The sequence below is a fragment of the Canis lupus genome, chromosome X, assembly GCF_003254725.2.
Source record: "Canis lupus dingo isolate Sandy chromosome X, ASM325472v2, whole genome shotgun sequence".
Lineage (NCBI taxonomy): Eukaryota > Metazoa > Chordata > Mammalia > Carnivora > Canidae > Canis > Canis lupus.
The window spans coordinates 119,760,640-119,771,890 of NC_064281.1; positions in this window are offsets into that span (position 1 = coordinate 119,760,640).

Sequence of the window (11,251 nt, forward strand, 5' to 3'; positions counted from 1 at the left end):
CAAAGGAGAGCTGACTTGCTAAGTGGCGCCTGCCGGGCTGTAGCATCTTTGCGCCCCTCTGCCTTTGTGCTAAACAAGTAGGGGAGCTGCTTAAGTGATCTTTGCGCGGATGTAGAGTTCTAAAAAGATTCTAGTTAAGGCCACTTGGCTCATGTTTTCACCCTAGCACGAAGTTGTTCCTCTTACTGGAATGATGCTCCGGAGCTTCTCTGAGACGTGACAAGTGGCGTGGTGTCAACCATCTAAGGCTTCGGCTCAGCCTGATTACTGGGCCCACAGTATGTGATCTCGCGATGCCAACCTGTTACTTTATTATTATTTTTTAATCAAAAGGACAGTACCTGCTTTCTCTAACCAGCTCTCTCCCAGCCCCCTCACCCCATGTTTGAATGATGTTTTATCTTTTGGAAAGAACAAGGCTGTGATGTAGCAACTATTGTCTGTGTCTCCTGTGTGTCTGTTCTTGTCACAAATGTATTTGGGGACATTGGATGCATTCATTTTCTGTAATAAAGTTTCTTAATCAGTCTTCCCAAAAAGTAATCAGTGGGCTGTCTGCAATCTGTTTGAGATACTGAACCTCTGTATTTTGGGTTGATTATAATCAAGGTTTGGGAAGTACAAGCTTTGCTGTAACCATAGATCTGAACTGTTCAATGGAGAGATACCATCAAAAAGGGCAAGTGAGAAGGATTTCAGAGCCCCCAGATCATCAACCCTTCAGCCAGAGGGGTAGTGGAGGAGTTGGCTCTGGAGCCCTATGCCATGATGAATATGCAATTTGCAGGATGCTAATGAGCTGCGGCAGATAAAGTGTCTGGGTACTTGTAATCAGCCAGCCCTGCCAACCAGGGCCTCCTGAGGCTGAGGGTCAGGGCTTAGTTGGCTGACAGAGCCAGGCCCAACAAGGTGTTTTAGATGAGAGCTCTTCTTTGGACCCTGGCTTAGTTTCCCCATGGAACCCAGGGCTGCTAGGGAGGGAATGACTGGCAGGCCAGCTTGGCAGCTCCAGGCTTCTCTTCCTGCTTCAACCAGAGCAACCCTCCCAACTCTGTTTTGTATCTCAAGCCTCCTAAGATTTTAGCTTAAAAAAGAAACTGGGATACAATAAGATTTTTTTAAAAGTCCAAACCCCATATCAATAGATACATAAAATGTATTTGATAAAATCCAACGCCCTTTCATGATTTAAAAAAAAAAAAAAACAGCCAACCAACAACTCAGATGACTGGGAATAGATGAGAACTTGCTCAACCTGATAAAGAGCACTTAGGGAAATCCACAGCTAATATACTCCGTGAAAGCTGCCCCCCCCCAAGTTCAGGAAAGAGACAAGGATGCTCAGTGGTACCACTTGCATTTATCATTGTACTAAAAGTTCTAGCCGAGGCAATTAGGCAAGAAAACACAAAAGCATTTAGACTGAAAATGAAGGACTAAAGCTATGTCTATTTGCATATGACATGATCTATGTATAGCCAATCCTACAAAATTTTCAGCTAAAACTGTCAGAAGAAAAAATGAATACAATTGCAGGATACAAGGTCAGTATATAGAAATGGATCGTATTTCTATACACTAGCAATGAACAATTTGAAAAGGAAACTAAACAATTCCATTTAACAGAGCCATCAAAACAAAGTACTTAGTAACAAGTCTAACAAAAGTACAAAACCTGTATGGGGGAAAAATACAACACATTGTTGAAAAGACATTAAAAACCTAAATAAATGGAAAACATCCCATGTTCATGGGTTGGAAGGCAAGGTTGTTAACACAGCAATACTCCTGGAATTGATGTATAAATTTAATGTAATCGCTATCAGAATCCCAGCTGGCTTCTTTGTAGAACTCGACAGTGATCCTAAATTTCATATGGAGATTCAAGGGACCCAAAACAATCTTGGAAAAGAAAGACAAAGTTGGGGGCATCGGACTTCCTGATTTCAAAAACTTAGTACAAAGCTATAGTAGTCAGCACAGTGTGGTACTGGCATAAGCTCATCATCCTCCCCCCTTCTGCCCTCCCCCAGATCTGTTCTTCACCACGGCCTGCCATCTGGAACTCTACCCAGGCGCCTTTTCTCACTCCCCATAGTCAGTTCCCAAATCCTGCCAAATGTATTTCCTAAAATATCTTAGATCCACCCCTCATCTCATTCATGCTATCCATCGTAGGTAAATCTCTTGTCTTCAAATTCTCCTATTCTCTCTTTGGGCTAGGCTAGAACTTGCATTTTCAGGCTTTTGGTCATTGCTCTTCCTCTAGGGAAATCTCCAACTGTGACTCTAGGGTTTGATCTGTCTGTTAAGTCCCATCAGAGCTGGAGTGTCAGAGCCTAGAGACACGCTGGAGCTCAGGTCCTCACTATCTTTTTTTTTTTCTGAACAAATACGATAGCTTCTCCAATGATTGTCCTCCTTTCTCACTCGCATCTACTCCATCCCCAGACCATAGCTATACACACAGAGTTGGCGCTGAATATATATTCACTCTATAAATAAATGGATGAATGAATGACTAGGGACAGATCAGGAGAAAGCTCAACAGGGTAGACCTTGTAGGCCATCATAAGAATTTTGAACTTTCCTAAGGTCAAGGGCAAGCATTTGAGAGTTTTTATCTGTTGGCGTTTGGGGACTCGTAGATGGCGATATGCTCAGACATGTATTGTAGTTGAATTACGTTGGCATCTGTGAGAAGAATAGAAGACATGGGAAGGGGCAGGAGTGGAAGCAGGGTATTAGAAGAAGTCAACTGCAACAAAGAGCAACCCTCAACTCTTTTTTTTTTTTTTAGGGAGAGTGTGGGAGGGGGGAGAGGAGGGGCAGAGAGCAACCCTTGATTAACACAATTCTTAATATTGTGACTTAACACAGTAAAAGGTTGACATCTCACTGACATGACAGTCCCAATCAGATACTTGACTGGCAGCCTTCCTTATTGTGACTCCGGGATCCTGGCTCCTTCCATTTGTGGGGCCACCCTTTTCAATCCATGACCTCCTTGTCACTGAAGAATAGGCTTTACCATAAGGCCTGCAAGTGGCATTCCAACCCTGTCACCCACATTCCATGGTTCCCAAATGAGCTGCAAGGGCAGCTGAGAGATGTGGTCATTCTGTGTGGCCAGGGAGAAAATCAAACGGATTTGAGAACACACAGCATTTCTCAGCCATTGAGGAAGACGGGGTGGGGAGTAGTTGTGGGAGTCTCTCTAAATGAGATGCCGGAGGTTATTGAAAGAGTGGTGGGAATGGGGGTGGGAAAGGGCTCTGGATTCAGGCGAGATTGCGGATTGCTGGGACTCGCTGGGGCATTGGATGGGTGGGGGGGGGGGGCACGGGGAAGAGGAAGGAGTTGGGAATGAGTCCTGAAATTCTCTCACTTGGGGCACTGGAGGGTTAGTGGAGCTATTCAATCAGATAGAGCCCCTGAAGAGAAGCAGGTCTGAGAGGGAATCATCTCAAGGCTTAGCAGTGTTGGGAAGGAGTAACAGGTCCGAGCTGACATTTCCCCACCAGGGAAAGTTTGTAACTTGGAATCACAGACCATTCATGCTGTCAGCCTGTCTTTCCATTTTAGGACTAGTCTGGAATTTGCATTTTACAGACTTTTTTTTTTTATCAGTTTCCCTCCAGGGAAATCTCCAGCAGACACCCTGGTAGGATCTGTCTGCTAGAGTATGATCTTACCACAGTGTCAGAGCTAGAAATTTCCCTGGAGGGAAACTCAATCCCTTGGGCTAGAAGGGGGCTTCCCCCTTTCCACACTCACACTTGTAAATCTGTTTCTAAACTGGGAGCATTTGAGGAAAAGCTCAAAGAACCTTCCTGTTGTTGGCCTCGGGCCACAGTTGGTTTTTTCAATCCACAGAGGAAATGTGAGATGCACATTTTCCTAGGCTGTGTATCTTGTTCCAGGCCTGTGGTGGGTTTTTGTTTTAAAAGTCTTTTGGAAGCCTGTCAGCGGTGATACTGTGGCAATGTTGATTGCAACATTTGACAGTTCTCATTGCAAGATGTGTAGAACATATGATGCTTTTGTCCTCTGTCCAAACCCTCAGTGGTTTACATGAAAAAGGGCTGATATTTCAGCGATGAAACATTAGCAGAAGGCTGAAATATGTCACTTAAAAATATTGGGCTAGCCATGATGTTTTTAATCCTCTTGTGCTGGAACTGCTTTTAACTTCTATATCAAGAAACCCTCTTCTGCGTATATTTAATTTATGAAATAAAAACAGCTGATCGAGTAGCATAATCCCCAAAGTTTCTACCTTGATTTAGATATTGGAGATCATCCTAAGACTAAGAGGCCACATGGGATTGGAGTGGGAACATCAAATATCTAGCTCAGTGCCTGGAAAGCAGGAAGAGAGGCTAAATGACTTCTCTTAGGTTACATGGAGGGTCAGTGGGGGGTTCTAAGGGATGTCCCCTGACTCCAAAATCTGTGCGATTACCCACCCTGCCCACGGAGAACACGTCCTAAGTACCACGTGTTCCATGTATCCCAGGAGAAGCTGGGGATTTGGAAATCATGGCAGACTGCTGCAGAGTTAAGTAAACAGGCAATGGAAACATCATAAGCATGAGAGGTGTGGGTGGCTCAGTGATTGAGCACCTGCCTTTGGCTCAGGGCGTGGTCCCAGGGTCCTGGGATCAAGTCTCGCATCGGGCTCCTGCAGGGAGCCTGCTTCTCCCTCTGCCTATGTCTTTGCCTCCGAGTCTCATGAATAAATAAATAAAATATATTTTTTTCTTTTAAAGAAAGAAATACAGTAAGTGTGCCGATAGAAGTCAGCAGGGGGCTCCTAGGGAGTAAGGAAGAGGAGCAATTTATGCAGTGCCCCATTAGGGAAGTCTTCCTGGAGGAGGGGATGGGTGAGCCATTTGTTAAAGCAGAGTTAGCTAAATGAAAAGGGATGGGAAGAGGGAATAACACATGCCAAAGCCCAGAGTAAAGGAGCAGCGTAGTGGGTATTGGGAAATTGCAAGCAGTTTGCTCTAGTGGGAGGTATATTAGTTATGTATTGTTGCATAACAAGTCACCCCAAACTTTAGTGGCTTAAAGTATAATGGCATTTAGTATCCCAGGGCTCTTTGGGTCAGGAATCCAGACCACTCGGCTGGATCCTCTGGTGCAAGGTCTTGGCTAGGGTAGCAGTCACCTCAAGTCTAGTCTGGAGGAGGATAGCTGCCGAGGTCACTCAGATGATTCTAAGTAGTGGTCTGTTGGTTGGAAGCTGCCCTCAGTTCATTGTCACATGGGCTTCTCCAGAGGGCAGCTTCCAACATGGAAGCTTGATTCATTCAGGAAGCACAAGTGAGAAGAGCCAGGGAGAGGGTGTGTGTGAGCAACAGGGAGGTCACAGTTTCTTTGGAACCTAATCTCAGAAGTGAAATCCCACTGCCTTTGCCACATTAGATTCCTTAAAAACAAGTCACTAGGCCCAGCCCTCATTCAAAGAGAGGAGGTTACACCAGGGCATGAATAGCAGGAGGTGGAAATCATTGAGAACCATGTCAGAAAATTTCAGTCGTATTCAAATTCATAAAAAGCCACTATTTAATATGCATCTTTTAAGGCTTTTAAGGCTGTTTCACATAAAATCACATTACAGAGTCATGCACATTGTGTTGCTTTAGTTCATTCATTTTGACTACTGTTTTTCATTGTGTAGATACATATATGCTATAGATTATTTATTTTGTCCCATGGATGGATCTTTGAATGTCCTGGGGCTGAGAAAGGGGGGTTAGGGTGAAATAGGGAATGATTGCTAATGAGTTTTTTGGGGGGTAATTAAAATGTTTTAGCATGAGATGGTGCTGCTGGTCGCACAACTCTGTATACTAAAAACCATCAAACTTGCACTTTATTTTTTTCAAGATTTTATTTATTTATTTGAGAGAGAAAGAGTACAGAGGGAGAGGGAGAAACAGAGTCCCCACTGAGCAAGGAGCCCGATATGGGGCTCAATCCCAGGACCCCAAGATCATGACCTGAGCTGAAGGCACACGCTTAACCAACTGAGCCACCGAGGCGCCCCTCAAAATTGCACTTTAAATGGCTGAATTGTATGGCATGTGCATTATATCTCAATGAAGCCATTCCAAAAGCCCTATAACAATAAATTTGAAAAAGTAGAGGGGAAAAAGATGATTTCCTGGCAAAATATAAAATAACAATATCGACCCAAGAAAAAGAAGGAAACTTAAAATTAGAAAAATAACCATTAACAGGCTATAAAGGAAATTTCAAAAAATATTTTATTTATTTATTCATGAAAGACACAGAGAGAAAAGCAGAGACACAGGCAGAGGGAGAAGAAAGCTCCATGCAGGAAGCCTGATGTGGGTCTTGATCCTGGGACTCTAGGATCACGCCCTGGGCTGAAGGCAGGCTCTAAACCACTGAGCCACCTAGGGTTATAAAGGAAATTAAACAAAAAAGTCAGAGTGGCCAATAAGCACTCGAAAAGATGCTCATTAGCCAACAGGGAAACGCAAGTTAAAACTACAATGAGTTACCATGGCGAACCCACCAGAATGGCTAAAATAAAAAAAGACAGACGACGCCCAGTGGTGAGGCCGTAGAGCAAGTAGGGCTCTCATACGCTGGTAGGTCCCTTGTGAAAAGCTGCTTGATGGTGTTTATTAAAACTAAACATTTGCTATATTGGAGAGTTGTTAAGAAAATAGGTCCTAAGAGTTCTCATTGCAAGGAAAAAAGCATTTTCCCCTCTTTTTTGGTATCTTTTTTGGTATCTATGCGGTTAACTAAACTCACCGTGGCCGTCATTTCACAACCTACGTAAGTCATGTCACTCTGCTGCACACCTTCAACTTACCCAGTTCTGTATGCCAATGCCAGTTCTACTGAAATAAAACCGGGGAAAATAATAATTGTAAAAACAAAACCAAACACGAAACATCGGCATACCCTGCAATGCAGTAATTCCCACCCCTGCATGTGTGTACCGGTAGAAATGGTGCCAGACCCACAAGCCATGAACAAGATGTTCATAATGGCCTTCTTTGTAACAGCCAAGAACCGGACAACTCATGTGCCCATCAATAGAAGAAAGAGAAAATCATCTGTGATATATTCATGCAGTGAGATATCATGCAATAAGGAAAGGTAATGAGATAAAAGTATACACAACAACATGGGTGCATCTCGCAGGCACAATGTTGAATGAAAACACCCAGTCACAAAAAGAGTACGTATTGAATGATTCCATGTACATGAAGCTCAAAACAGGCAGAAATGATGGATAATAATAGTGGATATTCCTGGAAGTTGGCTAGTGACTGAGAGGGGACTTGAGGAAATCTTTTGGGGGGCCGGAAATGCTGTGTGTCTTGATCTGAATGATGAATATATGGGCACATACATATATAAAAACGCATCTAGGTGTACACATCAGATTAGAAGACTTTATATACTTTGCTGTACATTCATCATCACTTACTAAAAAAGTTATATTCTTTAGGGGCCCCTGGGTAGCTTAGTTGGTTAAACATCTGCATGCAGCTCAGGTCATGATCCCAGGGTCCTGGGACCGAGCCCTGTGTTAGTGGGCAGCCTGCTTCTCTCTCTCCCTCTGCCCCTCCTTGCCACTCCGCCCATGGTCTCTCTCTCATGTATTTCAGATAAATACATAAAATCTTTAAAAAGTCATAGTTTTATTTTTTTAATTTTTTAATTTTTTTTAAGTCATAGTTTTTAAACAAGAAAAAGGATATGTTCTGGACTTTGATTTCTGATCATTGAAGACTGGGTAATTTGAACCAATGCTCCCATGGAAAAATCTGGACAAAATACTTTTATTTGGGGGGGGGTTCCAAGTTAAAAGATCACTTTAAAGGCATCAACGAGCCAACTAGATAGTGAAATAGAATACTGAGCCAAGATCTAGGAGACAAGGGGATCGAGAGAGGTGAGCCTGGCACTTGGAACTGCTTTTGCCCTGGGTTGTTTGGGGTTGGCTGACCTAGAAGAAGCAGCTGAAGGCTTAGGACAAAGACTCACAGTGCAGACTCCACCGAGAGCATATATGGACACTTGATCTATGACAAATGTGTCACTGTGCTAGGACAAATGTGTAACAGTGCTAAGACAATGAAAGATCCATATGAAAAGATGAAATTAAAGCCCTGCCTGGCACCACATACAAAAACAAGTTCGAGGTGGATTGTCAACCTAAGGCTAAAAGGTAGAACAATAACATGTTTAGAAGGTAGTACTGAACAATGTCATCCTAAAATAGGGTCCAGAAATACTTTGTAACCAAGACACAGGAAGCAACTACTAACCATCCAGGATTGATACACTGCAATAGAAACAAGAACTTCTGCTCATTAAAAGACATTGTCTTCAAAAGACACAAATAGGGGATCCCTGGGTGGCTCAGCGGTTTAGCGCCTGCCTTTGGCCCAGGGCATGATCCTGTAGTCCCAGGATCGAGTCCTACGTCGGGCTCCCTGCATGGGGCCTGCTTCTCCCTCCTCCTGTGTCTCTGCCTCTCTCTCTCTCTCTCTCTCTCTCTTTCTCTATGTCTATCATTAATTAATTAATTAATTAATTAATTAAAAAAGACACAAATAGGTGAACTACCAGGTGGGACAAGACACGTGCAATATATAAGAATGTCTACAAATTAATAAGAAAAAGTCAGACAAATGAGCAAAAAAAAAGATTTGAACAATTACTTCACGACAGAGGATACCTTAATGGCCAATAAACATGAAAAGGTGCTCAATCTCATTAATAATAATGAAAATGAAACTTTTAATCACAATGAGATACCATCAGACACTGGTCAGACTGGCAGGCACGCAAAGGCCAGGAGACATATTCAAAGCAGCGCTGTTTGTTATGAGCACAAAGTGGAAACAACCCCAATTCACCCACAATTCGCAAAGTGGAAACAACCCAAATTTCCATCTACAGCCAAACAGATCAATAATTTGTGATATCTTCATACAGTGGAAATGAATGAGCTTCAGATCTCCACGGCAACATGGATGAGTCTCAGAGGCCTTGTCTGAGTGAAAGAAGCTGTGTGATTCGATTTATACAAAACTCATAAACAGGCAAAACTAAACTCTTTGTTTAGAGAAGGCTCAACTCCAGAGAAAAGCAGGTAGTCCATCCTCTACCAGTCAAAATAGGGTTTACCTCCAGTGGGGGATGAGGGGTGTTATGAGCTGAGTTGATACGCTGAAGTCCTTACCCCCTCGTATCTCAGACTGTGACCATATTTGGAGATAGGGTCTTTAAGAGATGATTTTTTTAAAAGTTTGTTTATCATGAGAAACACACACAGAGAGAGGCAGAGACACAGGCAGAGGGAGGAGAAGCAGGCTCCCTGCAGGGAGCCCAATGCGGGACTCAATCCCAGGACCTCGGGATCATGCCCTGAGCCAAAGGCTGACACTCAACCACTGAGCCACCCAGGCGCCCCCTAAGAGGTGATTAAGTTAAAATGAGGCCTTTAGGAGGGACCCTAATCCAATCTGACTGATGTCCTTATAGTGAGAGGAGAGTAGGATGCGGACGGACTCGCACAGACGGAAGACCACGTGTGGCCACAGGGAGAGGAAGACCATCTGCAAGCCAAGAGGAGAGGCGGCAGAACAAACTGAACCCACTGACACCTTGATCTTGGACTTCCAACCTCTAGAACTGTGAGAAAATAAATTTCTGTTGTTTAAGCCACCCAGGCTGTGCTACTTTGTTATGGCATTTGGGAGAGCTTCTGGGTGCTTCCAATTTTCTATTTCTTGATGAGGATGATAACTGCATGGGACTTTTCTTCACCATAAATTGCTAGGTTGTATATTTAAGCTTCATTTATTTTTCCGTACGCATGTTAGATTTTACCATAATGCAGCAAACCAAAAAAGCAAAACAAACAAAAAAGAGCCTGGCCGGGGCCAGGAAAAAAGATCTAGTGCTTGTTGGATCCTCACACCGATCCCATGAGAAAGACTTGGAAGGGTGTCTTTCCTTTTTGTAAACAGCTTTATTGAGATGTAGTTCAGACACCATACAATTCAGCCACTTAAAGTATACAATTCAATGGATTTTAGCATGCTCACCAGTTAATTTTAGAACATTTTCATCACCTCTGAAAGAAACCCTGTACCCTTTCGCTATTATCTCCCCCTCCACACCAGCCTCGAGAAACCACTAATTGACTTTCTGTCTCTATAGGCCTATTCTGGACATTTCATACAAATTGAATCATGTAGTATGTGGTCTTTTATGTCTGGCTTCTTTCACTTACCATGGTTTCAGGATGCGCTGTGTTGCAGCGTGTACCGGCCCTTCAATCCTTTTTGTGAATGAATACGTGGCCCACCTCACGCTTATCCCTGCATTACCTGATGGACATGTGGCCTGTTGGCACTGCCTGGCTACTATCCATAAGGCTACTCACTACACATATTTGTGTGCACGTTTTTGTGCAGATATGCTCCCAATTGCCTTTGGGTCTATACCCAGGAGTGGAGTTGTCGGATCGTATGGAAATTCTGCGTTTAACTTATTGAGGGGCCCCCCGACTGATTCCCTCAGTGGCTGCACCATTGTACATCCCCAGCAGCAATGCTGAGGGGTCTGATTTCTCCACACCCCTCGCTGGCACTTACTCTTCTCTGCCTGTTTCATGACAGTCATCCCGGTAGAAGGGAAGTGGCCTCTCCTCATGGTTTTGATTTGCATTTCTCTAATGACCAATGATGCTGAACATCTTTTCGGGTGCTCATTGGCAAGAGTGGCTAGCTCTGCTTTCCCAAAGAGGAAATGGGGCCCAGGGAGGTGGAGGGACTCGTCCCACATCATGCAGTCCAAGGCTCCCCTTTCCTTCCAGCACGTCTCCACCGCCTCCATGGAAGGCAGGGTTCTCTCAGCCCATAAGCATGAAAGTCACCCTAGTTCTTAGGAGCTGGCTCGGCCCTCCTCTGGGGCCTTTGGTTTGTCCATTTCTATTGCTGCCACCAAACTCTTGTGTCCTCTCACCTCACCTTGCAGCACCTGTCCCCTGCCTGTTCCACCTAAGGCCTTTGTATTGACTCTCAGGTCTTCCCTACAGAGGGGGTGTTGGCTTTACCCGGAATGGGTACTCAAGCACCCCAGCTTAGCCAACAGATGGATTCCAGAATGGAGTCCAAATCCTTATCAGTCAGAGGGAAACTGAGGCTCCAGGGGGTGGGGGCTGTCGGAAGGCTCCCAGACG